Source organism: Pinus tabuliformis, chromosome 3_2 (genome assembly GCF_031772625.1).
Source record: "Pinus tabuliformis cultivar Carrire ecotype Pingquan chromosome 3_2, CPIR1, whole genome shotgun sequence".
Taxonomy (NCBI): domain Eukaryota; kingdom Viridiplantae; phylum Streptophyta; class Pinopsida; order Pinales; family Pinaceae; genus Pinus; species Pinus tabuliformis.
Window position 1 is genome coordinate 197,610,870 of NC_142302.1, and position 19,658 is coordinate 197,630,527.

Sequence of the window (19,658 nt, forward strand, 5' to 3'; positions counted from 1 at the left end):
GTATGTATCATTGAATGTGTTATTCAGGTTTCTATTTACTTAATGCCAGAGAGCTGTCATCCTGTCTGTGCATTAGGAAAATAGATTTGCAGACCTCTTTACTGGTTGCAGCCAGCCATCACATGGTCTTGTGCATCTGCTGGTGTTGTCAGCATTCTCCATGTTCACCTAATCCTCAAACTATGAGTAATTGGTAGTCTAAAGCATTGTAGTCTGGGGGTGTTCACCCATGTCTGGAGTTAAGCATAGTAGAAGTAGTTATCTAGCTTGGACAAGCATCATTCCTTCCATTCATCCATCTCCAACATTTTGTTGAGTTTGTAATGTTCCCGAGCATCTCCGAGATACAACTTAGGAGAGTTTCTTGGGGTGATAACATTAATTGGCGCCGTTGCCGGGGACAGGAGATTGAAGCTCAGCTTCCCTGGGAGACGACACAGTTCTAGATTTTGATGATAGAAAAAGTCTGGGCATATTTCTGTTTATAATCATCTATCTGGCGCCTCCACTGGAGGAAGACCAACCTTTGGTGACTCCACATCATATTCCTGGCTCAGTTCGTGAGACACACTCGAAGAAATCCTCAGAAATCACCAGCTGTTCCAATGCCTGATCTTGACAGGATTGTTAAACCGAAGAAAACATCGCAGAAAGGAGTATCAGGATTAGGTAAGCCCAAAAAATCTTATCTATCTCTGCATGAGGAGTTTTTAGTTGAGAATACACAATTTGAAGCTATAGAGCCCTGTATTGCTAGTGAAGAAATACCATCAGAGATTCATAAGGCTCCTTATCCGTTTAGTTCCCCTTTGGATCTCAGTCCAAAGAAATCATCCCATACGACCCCTAACATCCCCGTGTCTTTGTCATCCATTGCATTTTCCTATACTACTCAATCCACCAGTGTCCTTCCACATACCCCAGTCATGGCAGGACAACAAGCACCTACGAAGATAGAAAGAATTATCGTTGCTAGGTATGGACCCCTAGTCTTTCGTGTTCATTTGAATGCCATGCCTGCAGGAGAATATCAGAAATACATGCCTAAGTTCACTGGTACAGAGGGAGTAACAACTAAAGAGCACCTTGAATCTTTTTATAGCTATGCTAATAACTTAGATATCAATGAAGATGATGTGTGGATGAGAGTTTTTGTTCAGAGCCTTGATGGAGAGGCTAGAAAGTGGTTCAGAGAATTGCCCCATGGGTCCATAACAGACATTGAGGCACTAGATGATGCATTCCTAAAACAATGGGGAGATAGAAAATACCTGCTCTATTACCATACAGAGTTTGGAAACCTAAAGAGGGAGAAAGGGGAGTCTTTGCCTGATTTTAACAAAAGATTTAACCGCATGTATAGCAAGATACCAGATGAAGTAAAGCCTACCCCCACCTCTGCCAAACTTGCCTATGCCAATGCCTTTGACTCTGATTTTTGTCTGTTGTTGAGAGAAAGAAGATGTGCTACTCTGGTTGACATGCAGGATGCAACACTAGAAGTAGAGTCTAATATTATGGTTGCAGAAAAGCTCAGGAGTCATGCTGATACAAGAAGGCAGAGAAGTGAGGCTTCTTCTTCCTCTGCTTCATCTTCAGAGCCTAAATTAGATAAATTGACTAGAATGATAGATTCATTGGCTACTGAGATAGCTAAGCTGAAGGTTGAATAGAACTCAGGAAAGACAAAGCTCCCAAATACATTTGCTCCAAGAAATCCAAATCCATTTAGAAGAGCAAATGAATAGTTACAAATAATTCAGAGGGGTAAAGAAGCTAACGAAGATCAGAAGGTTAAAGCTCCTTTTCAAAATGTGGTCATGGAGGAGGAGCAGATTGAAGATGAGGATGAAATTCGTTGTATGGAAGATAAAGGCAGTGCTGCCTTTTTGACATTGGTTGCATTCGAAGAATCTTTACTGCAGGGACAAGACAGTCAGGAGTGGGACAGAGAGGCTATTTTTCAGACTGGTGAGTAGCAAAGATATAATCTGAGGTCAAATGAAAAAATGTCAAGGAGAATCCTGCCCAAAGAACTGCTGTCCAAACAGAGTCACAGAATATTAGACAAAGAAGACCAGCAGCTGATCCAGTCATCCTCAAAGCTCCAGTTCAAGAGGTAAGAGGTTCTGACAAGTTACCTCCCTCTTTCAGCTTTGAATCAGAAGTCCAGAAGTTAAAAATATTTGTGCCTCTAGTAGAGTTGGTAAAGAGTGAAGTGTTTAAAAAGCCTATCCTTGAAGTTCTTGAGCTGGAAACCACACAAACCTGCACTGACTGTGTCAATTTGAAAGATGACAAGCCTGTAGTTGTGCTTAGCCCTATGATCAAACCTGCTGATAATAATTCTCCATCATTTTATGTCTCTTTGACCATTCATGACAAAATCCTCCACAACTTCCTGCTAGATACCAGGGCCAGCCACAATCAGATGCCTAAAGTTGTCATGGAAGAATTAGGCCTTGACATCACCAGACCATATCATGATTTATTCTCATTTGACTCAAGAAAGGTGAAATGTCTAGGGTTGATTAAAGATTTAGCCATTACCCTAACTCAGCTGCCCATGAAGAGTATGATGATGAATATTGTGGTAGCAGATGTCCCTACCAAATTTGGCATGCTGTTGTCTAGAGGATGGATTAAGAGACTAGGTGGGACATTACAGAATGATTTATCTTATGCCACTGTCCTCGTTTTTGGAGGGGAAAGCAGGAGATTATACAGAGAAGCACAGTTGGCATGTATCATCAGTGACGAGAAGAATCCTTCTAATCATCCTATTTATGCTGTAGACACTGATTTTGGAGCATGTATCCTCCAAATTGAAGAATCTCAGAAGGCCTCGTTGCAGCTCAAGTCCTCGCCTGATAACGTCCACGATTGGAAAGTTTTTGAGGATGATGTTGAAATGAACATATTCTTGCTAGTCATTGATGAATTTTCTGACATGCAAATTGACCCAGAGAATGAAGCCTTGCAAGAAAGCCCCCAATTCCAACTTAGAGATAAGATTGGCAAAGATAGTATTGTCCAACTTCCCAGAAATCATATTCCTAAGGGTCTAATTCCTCTGGAAACACTGTTTGACCAGAATGACGTGATTTATAAAGCTTCCCAAAATGAAGATTAGTCTGCAGTTTGTAAGCATAACGTAGGGAGTCTAGGCCAGCCAAAATACGTAAATCTGTCCACTCATCTGTCTGCTGACCAAAGTTCAGAATACTGGAATTTAATGAGGAAGTTTGATGATGTCTTTGCCTGGGAATATAGTGACCTGAAAATGTATGATAAGAAAATCATCCCGCATAAGATTCCTTTAGAGAAAGACACCATACCTTTTAAGCAGAAGGTGAGACCAATAAACCCTTTGCTCCTTCCTCCGATTGAAAAAGAACATAATGTGGAAGAAGACATGGTAAAAGGGATCACTGACATAGCAGAGGTTCATCAGATAAGAGAATAGCTGATTGAAAGGTTTGCAGCACATCAGAAGAAGATCAAGGAAGCTTTTGACAAAGGGACAAAAACATATAATTTTCAGGTTGGAGACTTGGTTCTGAAGTGGGATGCACGAAAGGAAAAGAAAGGCAATCATGGGAAGTTTGATGCTTTCTAGATAGGGCCTTTTACCATTTCTCAGATTCATGGGAACAATACATTCATACTGCAAAGTATGGGAGGAGAAGTAGTTTCTGATGGCCCAGTTAATGGGCTTTTTCTGAAAATTTATGTGATTTAAGATCTTTGGGCCTTAAATTTGTAAATAGTTTATTTTATCAATTTTAGTGTAGGATTAGTCAGACTCCATGCCCAATGGAACATTAGGAATTTTTCTAATTTGTTTTCAGCCAAAAGACATTGATTTGCAGGTTCTTGAGACCTCACAAGGAGGATCGCATCCCCAGAAGGAGCCAGTGTTAGCTCTGCTACATGTTGCTGATGTTCGATGAGCAGAAGTGGGTTTGGTTCTTGGTTTTGCTCAATGGAGGCTCATATTGATCACTGTCACCTTCCCCTCCACCTCGTCCATCCTCCTTGCGCCTCCATTTCCTGGGGCTTGCTATCGAAAATCATATGAAAAACCTTTACTCTCAAGCCCCAAGCGCAAAGTTTTAGACCCCATAAGATTTCTTCCACACGACCCCGTGCTTCCGCAACCCATCATCATCCTTTGGTTGCAGCTGTTGATGGTTATGATCCAATGGTCCCCGCCGCAAATAACCTGCCCACCTGGCTCCCGCCTTCCTATGATCTCCTCCACAATCGGACGACGTTCGCTTCCCCCGCTGCCATAACTTAACCACGCGTTAACTTGCAATAAACGTGGTTTTCACCATGTCCCATCCACCACGCGTCACCCGATAATTATGATCGTGAGCTAGCGTACGATTACCACCCACCTCTGAAAAGCGGTGCGGGGAATATCGCTTACTGCCTGTCCGCTCATCCCCACCAGTTAACCTCCGCACATCTTTCCCACCGATGACCGTCGGATCCGTAATGTCCAGATCCAACGGTTCATGATCGTCTGCTGTCGTTTCCCCCGATATCTCCCGCTTAGCCCTATCCACCGTCCATCTGTGCGATCCAATGGCCGATATCTATCCTCCACCCGCTCGTACATCCTCCATGAAGTCAACACACCCTGGTCATGCCATGCACCCAAAGGATGAAGGCGATCACCTACCAGTACCCGGAGAATTCCATCTTCAACAACTGCATTCAAGGAAAAAAGTGGCCGAGAAGAAAGGGACCAGCCTCGAGCAAATAAAACATTTATCATTTATGGAGATTCATCCATATTACACTCCACCTTCTCGAGAAGGACAACAGAGTATCTGAAAATATCATTTTGTTCATTAAAGCACGCAGATTGTAGCAGGGACTCTTTTAGAGAGTTAAGGTGGTTGGTGGTAAATTATAACCCCTCCATGCATAGAACAACAACATATCTTTGTAATCAAACTCTATATATACCCAGAACACAAATGTAATCAAGGTTGATGGTTTTTGTTTTGATGTAAGGTTCAACTTCTGGAGAATGTAACTACTTTGATACTTGCAGCGTCAGGTCTTCATTTTCAACTAATACAAGCTTCTTTTGCTATTAATTGCTCACTTTCGATTTCTACTCTATTCTAGGCTGTGCCTGTTATGCATTTATTCATGTGCTCTTGATATTTAGCATTAGAGGGGCTATCATCCCACCTCTGCGTTGAAGTCTAGTATGTATCATTGAATGTGTTATGTAGGTTTCTGTTTACTTAATGCCTAAGAGCTGTCATCCTGTCTGTGCATTAGGAAATAGATTTGCAGACCTCTTTACTGGTTGCAACTGGCCATCACATGGTCTTGTGCATCCGCTGGTGTGGTCAGTATTCTCCATGTTCACCTAATCCTCAAACTGTGAGTAATTGGTGGTCTAAAGCCTTGTAGTTTGGGGGTGTTCACCCATGTATGGAGTTAAGCATAGTAGAAGTGGTTATCTAGCTTGGACAAGCATCATTCCTTCCATTCATCCATCTCCAACATTTTGTTGAGTTTGTAATGTTCCCGAGCATCTCCGAGATATAACCTAGGAGAGTTTCTTGGGGTGATAACATTAATTGGTGCCGTTGCCAGGGAGAGGAGATTAAAGCTCAGCTTCCCTGGGAGACGACACAGTCCCAGATTTTGATTGTAGACAAAGTCTGGGCACATTTCTGGTTGTAATCATCTATCTGGCAACTCCTCTGGAGGAAGACCAACCTTTGGCGACTCCACATCATAGTCGTGGCTCAGTTCGTGAGACACACTCGAAGAAATCCTCAGAAATCACCAGCTGTTCCAGTGCCTGACCTTGAGAAGATTATTAAACCGAAGAAAACATCGCAGAAAGGAGTATCAGGATTAGGTAAGCCCAAGAAATCTTATCTATCTGTGCATGAGGAGTTTTTAGTTGAGAAAACACAATTTGAAGATATAGAGCCCTGTATTGCTAGTGAAGAAATACCTGCAAAGATTCATAAGGCTCCTTATCCGTTTAGTTCCCCTTTGGATATCAGTCCAAAGAAAGCATCCCATACGGTCCCTAACATCCTCGTGTCTTTGTCATCCATTGCATTTTCCTATACTACTCAATTCGCCAGTGTCCTTCCACATACCCCAGTCATGGCAGGACAACAAGCACCTACGAAGATGGAAAGAATTATCGTTGCTAGGTATGGACCCCTGGTCTTTCCTGTTCCTTTGAATGCCATGCTTGCAGGAGAATATCAAAAATACATGCCTAAGTTCACTGGTACAGAGGGAGTAACAACTGAAGAGCACCTTGAATATTTTTATAGCTATGCTGATAAATTAGATATCAATGAAGATGATGTGTGCATGAGAGTTTTTGTTCAGAGCCTTGATGGAGAGGCTAGAAAGTGGTTCAGAGAATTTCCCCATGGGTTCATAACAGACATTGAGGCACTGGATGATGCATTCCTAAAACAATGGGGAGATAGAAAAAACCTGCTCTATTACCATATAGAGTTTGGAAACCTAAAGAGGGAGAAAGGGGAGTCTTTGCCTAATTTTAACAAAATATTTAACCACATGTATAGTAAGATACTAGCTGAAGTAAAACCTACCCCCACCTCTTCCAATCTTTCCTATGCCAATGCCTTTGACTCTAGTTTATGTCTGTTGTTGAGAGAAAGAAGATGTGCTACTCTGGCTGACATGCAGGATGCAGCACTAGAAGTAGAGTCTAATATTATGGCTGCAGAAAAGCTCAGGAGTCATGCTGATAGAAGAAGGTAGAGAAGTGAGGCTTCTTCTTCCTCTGCTTCATCTTCAGAGCCTAAATTAGATAAAATGACTAGAATGATAGAGTCATTGGCTGTTGAGATAGCTAAGCTGAAGGTTGAACAGAACTTAGGAAAGACAAAGCTCCCAAATACATTTGCTCCAAGAAATCCAAATCCATTCAGAAGAGCAAATGAACAATTACAAATAATTCAGAGGGGTAAAGAAGCTAATGAAGATCAAAAGGTTAAAGCTCCTTTTCAAAATGTGGTCATGGAGGAGGAGCAGATTGAAGATGAGGATGAAATTCGTTGTATGGAAGATAAAGGCAGTGCTGCCTTTTTGACATTGGCTGCATTCGAATAATCTTTGATGTAGGGACAAGACAGTTAGGAGTGGGACAGAGAGGCTATTTTGCAGACTGGCGAGCAGCAAAGATATAATCTGAGGTCAAATGCAAAAAATGTGAAGGAGAATCCTGTCCAAAGAGCTGTTGTCCAAACAGAGTCACAGAATATCAGACAGAGAAGACCAGTAACCGATCCAGTCATCCTCAAAGCTCTAGTTCAAGAGGTAAGAGGTTCTGACAAGTTACCTCCCTCTTTCAGCTTTGAATTGGAAGTCCAAAAGTTAAAAATATATGTGCCTCTGGTAGAGTTGGTAAAGAGTGAAGTGTTTAGAAGGCCTATCCTTGAAGTTCTTGAGCTGAAAACCGCACAAACCTCCACTGACTCTGTCAATTTGCAAGATGACAAGCCTACAGTTGTGCTTAGCCCTATGATCGAACCTGCTGATAATAATTCTCCGTCATTTTATGTCTCTTTGACCATTCATGACAAAATCCTCCACAACTACCTGCTAGATACCAGGGCCAGCCACAATCTGATGCCTAAAGCTGTCATGGAAGAGTCAGGCCTTGACATCACCAGACCATATCATGATTTATTCTCATTTGACTCAAGAAAGGTGAAATGTTTAGGGTTGATTAAAGATTTAGCCAATACCCTAACTCAGCTACCCATGAAGAGTATGATGATGAATATTGTGGTAGCAGATGTCCCTCCCAAATTTGGCATGCTGTTGTCTAGAGGATGGATTAAGAGACTAGGTGGGACATTACAGAATGATTTATCTTATGCCATTGTCCCCATTTTTGGTGGACAAAGCAGGAGATTATACAGAGAAGCACAGTTGGCATGTATCATCAGTGATGAGAAGAATCCTTCTAATCATCCTATTTATGCTGTGGACACTGATTTTGGAGCATGTATCCTCCAAATTGAAGAATCTCAGAAGGCCTCATTGCAGCTCAAGTCCTTGCATGATAACGTCCACCATTGGAAAGTTTTTGAGGATGATGATGAAGTGAATAGATTCTTGCCAGTCATTGATTAATTTTCTGACATGCAAATTGACCCAGAGAATGAAGCCTTGCAAGAAAGCCCCCAATTCCAGCTTAGAAATAAGATTGGAAAAGATAGTATTGTCCAGCTTCCCAGCAATCATATTCATAAGGGTCTAATTCGTCTAGAAAGACTGTTTGACCAGAATGATGTGCCTTATAAAGCTTCCCAAAATGAAGATCAGTCTGTAGTCTGTAAGCATAACATAGGGAGTCTAGGCTAGCCAAAATATGTAAATCTGTCCACTCATTTGTATACTGACCAAAGTTCAGAACACTGCAATTTAATGAGGCAGTTTGATGATGTCTTTGCCTGGGAATATAGTGACCTGAAAATGTATGATAAGAAAATCATCCCGCATAAGATTCCTTTGGAGAAAGACACCATACCTTTCAAGCAGAAGCTGAGACCAATAAACCTTTTGCTCCCTCCTCTGATTGAAAAAGATCATAATGAGGAAGTAGACATGGCAAAAGGGATCACTGACTTAGCAGAGGTTCATCAGATCAGAGAACAACTAATTGAAAGGTCTGCAGCACATCAGAAGAAGATCAAGGAAGCTTTTGACAAAGGGACAAAAATAGATAATTTTCAGGTTGGAGACTTGGTTCTAAAGTGAGATGCACTAAAGGAAAAGAAAGGCAATCATGGGAAGTTTGATGCTTTCTGGACAGGGCCTTTTATCATTTCTCAGATTCAAGGGAACAATACCTTCATACTGCAGAGTATGGGAGGAGAAGCAGTTTCTGATGGCCCAATTAATGGGCGTTTTCTGAAAATTTATGTGATTTATGGTCTTTGGGCCTTAAATTTGTAAATAGTTTATTTTATTAGTTTTAATGTAGGATCAGTCAGACTCCATGCCCAATGGAACATTAGGAATTTTTCTAATTTGTTTTCAGCGGAAATACATTGATCTGCAAGTTCTTGAGACCTCACAGGGAGGATCTCATCCCCAGAAGGAGCCAGTGTTAGCTCTACTACATGTTGCTAATGTTCGATGAGTAGAAGTGGCTTTGGTTCTTGGTTTTGCTCAATGGAAGCCCATATTGATCGCTGTCACCTTCCCCTCCACCTCGTCCATCCCCCTTTCGCCTCCATTTATTGGGGCTTGCTATCGAAAATCATATGAAAAACCTTTACTCTCAAGCCCCAAGCGCAAAGTTTTAAACCCCATAAGATTGCTTCCACACGACCCCGCGCTTCCGCAACCCATTATTGTCCTTTGGTCACAGCCATTGATCGTTCTGATCCAATGGTCCCCGCCACAAATAACCTGCCCGCCTGTCTCCTGCCATCCGATCATCTCTGCCACGATCGGATGGTGATCGCTTCCCCCGCTGCCATAACTTAACCACGCGTTAACTCGCGATCAACGCAGTTTTTGCCACGTCCCATCCGCCACAGGTCACCCGATGATTATGATCGCGAGCTCACGTACGATTACCACCCATCTTCGAAAAGCAGTGCGGGGAACACTGCTTACCGCCCATCTGCTCGTCCCTGTCGGTTAACCTCCGCACATCTTTCCTGCCCGATGACCGTCGGATCCGCCGCATCCAGATCCAATGGTTCACAATCGTCTGCTCTCGTTTCCCCCGATATCTCCCATTGAGCCCTATCTTCCATCCATCTGTGCGATCCAATGGCCGATATATATCCTCTGCCTGCTCGTACATCCTCCATGAAGTCAACATACCCTGGTCATGCCGTGCACCCAAAGGAAAAAGGCGATCACTTTCCAGTACCCTGAGCATTCCATCTTCAACAACTACATTCAAGGAATAGAGTGGCCAAGAAGAAAGGGACCAGCCTCGAGCAAATAAAATATTTATCAGTTATGGAGCTTCATCCATATTAGACTCCATCTGCTCGAGAAGGACAACAGAGTATCTGAAAAGATCAATTTTTTTCATTAAAGCACGCAGATTGTAGCAGGGACTCTTTCAAAGAGTTAAGGTGGTTGGTGGTCAATTATAACCCCTCCACGCATAGAACAACAACATATCTTTGTAATCAAACTCTATATATATCCTAAACACAGATGTAATCAAGGTTGATGGTTGTTGTTCTGATGTAAGGTTCAACTTTTGGAGACTGTAACTACTTTGATTCTTGCAGCGTATGGTCTTCATTTTCAGCTAATACAAGCTTCTTTTGCTATTAATTGCTCACTTTCCATTTCTACTCTGTTTTAGGCTGTGCCTGTTATGGGTTTATTCATGTGCTCTTGATATTTAGCATTAGAGGGGCTGTCATCCCACCTCTATGTTGAAGTCTAGTATGTATCATTGAATGTGTTATGCAGGTTTTTGTTTACTTAATGCCAGAGAGCTGTCATCCTGTCTGTGCATTAGGAAATAGATTTGCAGACCTCTTTACTGGTTGCAGCTGGCCATCACATAGTCTTGTGCATCCGTTGGTGTGGTCAGTATTCTCCATGTTCACCTAATCCTCAAACTGTGAGTAATTGGTGGTCTAAAGCCTTGTAGTTTGGGGGTGTTCACCCATGTCTGGAGTTAAGCATAGTAGAAGTGGTTATCTGGCTTGGACAAGCATCATTCCTTCCATTCATCCATCTCCAACATTTTGTTGAGTTTGTAATGTTCCTGAGAATCTCCGAGATACAACCTAGGAGAGTTTCTTGGGGTGATAACATTAATTGGCGCCATTGCCGGGGGGAGGAGATTGAAGCTCAGCTTCCCTGGGAGACGACACAGTTCCAGATTTTGATGATAGACAATGTCTAGGCACATTTCTGGTTGTAATCATCTATCTGGCGACTCCAATGGATGAAGACCAACCTTTGGCGACTCCACATCATAGTCTTGGCTCAGTTCGTGAGACACACTCGAAGAAATCCTCAGAAATCACCAGCTGTTCCAATGCCTGACCCTAAGAGGATTGTTAAACTGAAGAAAACATTGTAGAAAGGAGTACCAGGATCAGGTAAGCCCAAGAAATATTATCTATCTCTGCATGAGGAGTTTTAGTTGAGAAAACACAATTTGAAGATGTAGAGCCCTGTATTGCTAGTGAAGAAATACCATCAGAGATTCATAAGGCTCCTTATCCGTTTAGTTCCGCTTTGGATATCAGTCCAAAGAAAGCATCCCATACGGTGTCATCCATTGCATTTTCCTATACTACTCAATTCGCCAGTGTCCTTCCACATGCCCCAGTCATGGCAGGACAACAAGCACTTACGAAGATGGAAAGAATTATCGTTGCTAGGTATGGACCCCTGGTATTTCTTGTTCCTTTGAATGCCATGCTTGCAGTAGAATATCAGAAATACATGCCTAAGTTCACTGGTATAGAGGGAGTAACAACTGAAGAGCACCTTGAATCTTTTTATAGCTATGCTGATAACTTAGATATCAGTGAAGATGATGTGTGGATGAGAGTTTTTGTTCAGAGCCTTGATGGAGAGGCTAGAAAGTGGTTCAAAGAATTGCCCCATGGCTCCATAACAGACATTGAGGCACTGGATGATGCATTCCTAAAACAATGGGTAGATAGAAAATACCTGCTCTATTACCGTATAGAGTTTGGAAACCTAAAGAGGGAGAAAGGGGAGGCTTTGCCTGATTTTAACAAAAGATTTAACCGCATGTATAGTAAGATACTAGCTAAAGTAAAGCCTACCCCCACCTCTGCCAAACCTACCTATGCTAATGCCTTTGACTCTGATTTCTGTCTGTTGTTGAGAGAAGGAAGGTGTGCTACTCTGGCTGACATGTAGGATGTGGCACTAGAAGTAGAGTCTAATATTATGGCTGCAGAAAAGCTCAGGAGTCATGCTGATAGAAGAAGGCAGAGAAGTGAGGCTTCTTCTTCCTCTGCTTCATCTTCAGAGCCTAAATTAGATAAAATGACTAGAATGATAGAGTCATTGGCTGTTGAGATAACTAAGCTGAAGGTTGAACAAAACTCAGGAAAGACAAAGCTCCCAAATACATTTGCTCCAAGAAATCCAAATCCATTCAGAAGAGAAAATGAACATTTACAAGTAATTTAGAGGGGTAAAGAAGCTAATGAAGATGAATGTTAAAGCTCCTTTTCAAAATGTCGTCATGGAGGAGGAGCAGATTGAAGGTGAGGATGAAATTCATTGTATGGAAGATAAAGGCAGTGCTGCCTTTTTAACATTGGCTGCATACGAAGAATCTTTGCTGCAGGGACAAGACAGTCAGGAGTGGGACAGAGAGGCTATTTTGCAGACTGGCGAGCATCAAATATATAATCTGAGGTCAAATGCAAAAAATGTGAAGGAGAATCTTGCCCAAAGAGTTGCTATCCAAACAGAGTCACAGAATATCAGACAGAGAAGACCAGCAACTGATCCAGTCATCCTCAAAGCTCCAGTTTAAGAGGTAAGAGGTTATGACAAGTTACCTCCCTCTTTCAGCTTTGAATCAGAAGTCCAGAAGTTAAAAATATATGTGCCTCTGGTAGATTTGGCAAAGAGTGAAGTGTTTAGAAAGCCTATCCTTGAATTTCTTGAGCTAGAAACCACACAAACCTCCACTGACTCTGTTAATTTGCAAGATGACAAGCCTGCAATTATGCTTAGCCCTATGATCAAACATGCTGATAATAATTCTAGATCATTTTATGTCTCTTTGACCATTCATGACAAAATCCTCCACAACTGCCTGCTAGATACCAGGGCCAACCACAATCTGATGCCTAAAGCTGTCGTGGAAGAGTTAGGCCTTGACATCACCAGACCATATTATCATGATTTATTCTCATTTGACTCAAGAAAGGTGAAATGTCTAGGGTTGATTAAATATTTAGCTATTACCCTAACTCAGCTACCCATGAAGAGTATGATGATGAATATTGTGGTAGAAGATGTCCCTCCCAAATTTGGCATGCCGTTGTCAAGAGGATGGATTAAGTGATTAGGTGGGACATTACATAATGATTTATCTTATGCCACTGTCCCCGTTTTTGGAGGAGAAAGCAGGAGATTATACAGAGAAGCACAGTTGGCATGTATCATCAATGATGAGAAGAATCCTTCTAATCATCCTATTTATGCTGTGGACACTGATTTTGGAGCATGTATCATCCAAATTGAAGAATCTCAAAAGGCCTCGTTGCAGCTCAAGTCCTTGCCTGATAACATCAACCATTGGAAAGCTTTTTAGGATGATGATGAAGTGAACAGATTCTTGCCAGTCATTGATGAATTTTCTGACATGCAAATTGACCCAGAGAATGAAACCTTGCAAGAAAGCCCCCAATTCCAGCTTAGAAATAAGATTGGCAAAGATAGTATTGTCAAGATTCCCAGCAATCATATTCCTAAGGGTCTAATTCCTCTAGAAAGACTGTTTGACCAGAATGATGTGCCTTATAAAGCTTCCCAAAATGAAGATCAGTCTGCAGTCTGTAAGCATAACATAGGGAGTCCAGGCCAGCCAAAATATGTAAATCTTTCCACTCATCTATCTGCTGACCAAAGTTCAGAATACTGCAATTTAACGAGGTAGTTTGATGATGTCTTTGCCTGGGAATATAGTGACCTGAAAATGTATGATAAGAAAATCATCCTACATAAGATTCCTTTAGAGAAAGACACCATACCTTTCAAGCAGAAGCTGAGACCAATAAACACTTTGCTCCTTCCTATGATTGAAAAAGAACATAATGAGGAAGAAGACATGGCAAAATGGATCACTGATTTAGCAGAGGTTCATCAGATCAGAGAACAGCTGATTGAAAGGTATGCAGCACATCAGAAGAAGATCAAGGAAGCTTTTGACAAAGGGACAAAAATAGATAATTTTTAGGTTGGAGACTTGGTTTTGAAGTGAGATGCACTAAAGGAAAAGAAAGGCAATCATGGGAAGTTTGATGCTTTCTGGACATGGCCTTTTATCATTTCTCGGATTCAAGGGAACAATACCTACATACTGTAAAGTATGGGAGAAGAAGCAGTTTCGGATGGCCCAGTTAATGGGCGTTTTCTGAAAATTTATGTGATTTATGGTCATTGGGCCTTAAATTTGAAAATAGTTTATTTTATCAGTTTTAATGTAGGATCAGTCAGACTCCATGCCCAATGGAACATTAGGAATTTTGCTAATTTGTTTTCAGTGGAAATACATTGATCTACAGGTTCTTGAGACCTCACAGGGAGGATCGCATCCCCAGAAGGAGCCAGTGTTAGCTCTGCTACATGTTTCTGATGGTCGATGAGCAGTAGTGGGTTTGGTTCTTGGTTTTGCTCAATGGAGGCCCATGTTGATCGCTGTCACCTTCCCCTCCACCTCGTCCATCCTCCTTTTGCCTCCATTTCCTGGGGCTTGCTATCAAAAATCATATTAAAAACCTTTACTCTCAAGCCCCAAGCGCAAAGTTTTAAATCCCATAAGACCGCTTCCACACAACCCCATTCTTCCGCAACCCATCATCGTCCTTTGGTCGCAGCCGTTGATCGTTCCGATCCAACGTTCCCCGCCGCAAATAACTTGCTCGCCTGTCTCCCGCCGTCCGATCATCTCTGCCGCGATCGGACGACAATCACTTCCCCCACTTCCATAACTTAACCACGCGTTAACTCGCGATCAACGTTGTTTTTGCCACGTCCCATTCGTCATGCGTCACCCAATGATTATGATCGCGAGCCTTCTTACGATTACCACCCACCTCCGAAAAGCGGTGCGGGGAATACTGCTTACCGCCCATCTGCTCCTGCCACTTAACCTCCACACATCTTTCCTGCCTGATGACCGTCGGATCCGCCACGTCCAAATCCAACGGTTCACGATCGTCTGCTCTCGTTTCCCCCGATATCTCCCACTGAGCTCTATCTGCCGTCCATCTGTGCGATCCAATGGCTGATATCTATCCTCCGCCCGCTCGTGCATCCTCCATGAAGTCAACACACCCTGGTCATGCCGGGCACCCAAAGGACGAAGGCGATCACCTACTAGTACCCGAAGCATTCCTCGAGCAGATAAAACGTTTATCAGTTATGGAGCTTCATCCATATTACACTCCACTTGCTTGAGAAGGACAACAGAGTATCTGAAAAGATCAATTTTGTTCATTAAAGCACGCAGATTGTAGCAGGGACTCTTTCAGAGAGTTAAGGTGGCTGGTGGTCAATTATAACCCCTCCACACATAGAACAACATCATATCTTTGTAATCAAACTCTATATATACCCAGAACACAAATGTAATCAAGGTTGATGGTTGTTGTTTTGATGTAAGGTTCAACTTCTGGAGACTGTAACTACTTTGATACTTGCAGTGTCTGGTTTTCATTTTTAGCTAATACAAGCTTCTTTTGTTGTTAATTGCTCACTTTCCATTTCTACTCTGTTCTAGGCTATGCCTGTTATGCATTTATTCATGTGCTCTTGATATTTAGCATTAGAGGGGTTGTCATCCCACCTCTGTGTTGAAGTCTAGTATGTATCATTGAATGCGTTATGCAGGTTTCTGTTTACTTAATGCCAGAGAGCTGTCATCCTGTCTGTGCATTAGGAAATAGATTTGCAGACCTCTTTACTGGTTGCAACTGGCCATCACATGGTCTTGTGCATCTGCTGGTGTGGTCAGTATTCTCCATGTTCACCTAATCCTCAAACTATGAGTAATTGGTGGTCTAAAGCCTTGTAGTCTGGGGGTGTTCACCCATGTCTAGAGTTAAGCATAGTACAAGTGGTTATCTAGCTTGGACAAGCATTATTCCTTCCATTCATCCATCTCCAACATTTTGTTGAGTTTGTAATGTTCCCGAGCATCTCTGTGATACAACCTAGGAGAGTTTCTTTGGGTGATAACAGGTCCCAAGCGCCGCATGAGACCAACAAGTCAAAGTTTTAGTATGCTATCAACTGCACGACACCCACCATCTTTAAATGGGTGGAAGCTATGAAAATCAACATGAAGCACTAACTATCAAAATCTAAGGCAGGAAATCTGACCCAGTTTTGCTTTGGGTCTGTGCAAGTGACCTTCTTCTTGGAATATGTTTCGTTGTTCCAATACTAGCTGACTGAGGTAGATCCATCGATGCTACGAGACCCACAGATGGTCCATTGGATCGAGTTGATGCCTAGGGTTATGGGGGCCAACAGATGTCCTATAACCCCACATTTTTCTCATGGCTACAACGATAGCTGATTGTAGTGGAGAATTGGCCTTACAATGGTATCGACTTTTGCGGAGATCCGGATATGCCGCTACCAGAGGGAGAGGATTTTGATGATGGAGGTAAAAGACAAACAATTTTTAATTTTTTGATGCTTTTTATTGTTTTTGAGATATATGTGTTCATGAAATTTTGATTTTATGAATGCAGATGTTGGACTAGAACGCCCTGTCGGGATGCCTCTGATCGCTAGGCTTGTCACTCAGCAGTTTGATGTCGCCCATTATCAGGAGGGAAGCGAAAACGAGGAGGAGATTGCACATAATCTTGAGGGTTTGACCCATGGGATCTTAGAGTAGGCCCGGATGGGTGATGTCCCACACCAGTACTAGAGGCATACGGTGGGGGTGTCAGTTCGGATCCGTCGATCAGTTACAAGCTATCATGAGCATCATGCTGTTTAGTACATAGGTCTAGCATTCCGCATTTTTTAGGCCTACGAGCCATCGATGTATGTTGAACACATATATTATTTTTTGAGGTTTTGATGTATGAAAAACATTACCAACACACACACACACACACACACACACACACACACACACACACACACACACACATATATATATATATATATATATATATATATATATATATATATATATATATATGTTGTACTTCCTTGCTTACTATGGTACAAATGTTTTTGGTTTTTTGAGTTTTTACATATTTCATAAATGTTTATCCAACACATAATTAGCTAATGCATCGGTTAATGTATTCATGTGTCTAGGAATATGATGATATGTAATGTAATCAAAATTTATCTCTAGCAGACAAATACATAGATATATTCTCAATATCTGAGGGTTTCTGACAGAATATTCCCCGTTAAGTTGAAGAACAACAAGTTGTGAATCAAGGTTGACAACCAATTCCCTGATGCCAAGAGCGATAGCTTCTAACAACAATTCGATAACCGAACTATACTCAGTGATGTTATTAATTGTTCAGCCTAGACATATACCTTGAAGATCAATCAACTCATTATGGGGGTCATAAATGGCCCATGCTACAGATGATGGATTCCGGGTACTACAGCAAGCCCTATTAGTGAAACCGATGTGAGGAGACATCGACATCTGTAACGCAGGAAAAAACATAATAAGCAAGAAAGCTACTTGAAAAATAACACACCAAACCACACTGTGCAAAAATGAATAAAACACTGTTGTGCAAAAGTAACCATGCAAGATGACCTAAGCATAGTACTTTTTGAGATAAAGCCCATTTCGGGGCTTGTCTAAGGGATTGCCCTCGTAGTCAATGAGCTCATAGGCCCCTTTTTGTAACACACATTTAACAATGTAGGGCCCATGCCACATGGGTTCGAACTTTCTTGCCCCTAGCTTATCATTATCCTGATCATACAGAAGAACCAAATCGCCCTTTGAAAAAAGTCAAGGGGAGATAGACTGATCAAAATGGGACTTGACCCACTTTTTCTGTGCTTCAATGACCAAAGCAGCAAGACAGAAAGTCTCATCAAGTCGTTCTAGGTACAAGAGACACTCTTCCTGGGGTGAGGTCTCGGGGAGAAGTTCGATAGCCAGCTTGAGGGATGGAATTTCGCACTCAATCGGTAAAGTTGCTTCCAGAACGTAGACTAGCTGGAAAGGTGTGAATCTAGTTGTGTCTTTTGGTCAAGGTTCGGTAAGCCCACAGAGCTAAAAAGAGTATGAGATGCCAATTTGACCTGTGCATCCCAATGGTGCACTGAAGCATCATGACCAGAACTTTGTTCACAACTTCAACTTGGCCATTGGCTTGAGGGTAGTAAGGGGTTGAGCCATTATGGCACAAGCCCAATGTAGAAGTCAACTGAGCCATCATGTAATCTTGACAATGGGAGTCATGGTCGGTGACAATAGCCTGAGGCACTCCAAACCTGGAAATAATGTGATTGAATAGAAATTGAATTGATATTTTACCGTCCACAGAGTATGTAGGCATTGCTTGGGCTTATTTTGTGAAATAGTCCATAGCAACGATAATATACCCATGCCCCTCAGCCGAACGAGGGTTACAGGTCGTATAGTCAATGCCACATTTGGAAAAAGGACCGATGGTAATAACATGGTGGAGGTGAGCGGGTGGGGCACGCATCTTATGCTGATAAATCTGGCACTCATGGCACTTGCGAACGACAAGGATGTAATCCTTGAAGATAGAGGGCCAAAAATAACCAGTGCAAAGGAGTTTTTGAGTAGTAGCATATCCAGACAGGTGACCACCACATGCGCCAGAACAACAGTCATTCAAGGCTCTCTCAGCCTCCTCAAGAGTGAGACAATGGTGAAGAATTAAATTGACACCGTTGCGGTATAAGGTATCTCTAATGATACGGTAAGGTTGAGATTGATGCCGAATGCGTCGACGATCATCCTTAGTCAACACAGACTAGAAGGTTGATGTCTGCAGATATACGATGATATCACTATACTAGGGGTCAAGAGTGCTAACTAAGAATAGAGTCTCGTCCGGGAGCTGCTCTTCGGCACCAGCAGGGAGAGAAGCGGAGGGAAGGGAGAAAATCAACTCAACAAAGATTAGTGATTTCTTAGATTTGGCAATAGTAAACACCAAATCAAATTCTTGGAAGATAAAAATCCACTTTGAATACTTGCCCCCCAACAATTGACGAGTTAGGATGTAGGTCATGGGGTTGCATTTCGAAATCATAGTGGTAGTACCAAGTAAAATGTAATTCTGAAAGTGCTGAACAACCTATATGACAACCAAAGCCAACTTCTCGACATGAGCATAACATGTTTCAATTTTGAGGAGATTGCAACAGAGGTATTAAATAACATGTTCATTGCCTTTGTCATCATCCTGCACCAGCACCATAGCGATGGTACTAGAGGCTCCAACTATATAAAGGAAGTAATCACAATGATAGTTTGGGGGGTGTAGCAAAGGAGCATTGATGAGGACAGTCTTTAGGTCATTGAAAGACTTTTTAGCAACCTCATCCCAAACAAACAGGGTTCCTTGCTTGAGAAACTGGGTGAACCCTGAAGCTAGCTCAGCATAGTTCGGTATGAAACGACGGAGGAAATTTTCTTTTCCTTGTAGACTCTACAGTTGATGCAATGAAGATGGAGGGGGTAAATTAACTATGGCCTCAAATTTAAGAGGATCAAGTTGAGTGCCTTCCTTTGAAACAATAAAGCCAAGGAGTCATCCGGATTCGATGCAGAAGACACATTTATGTGGATTCAGCTGGATGTTGTAGTGTCTGCAACGAAGAAAAATTTGCCGGAGATGATCAGGGTGATCATGGTGGTTATGAGAATTAGT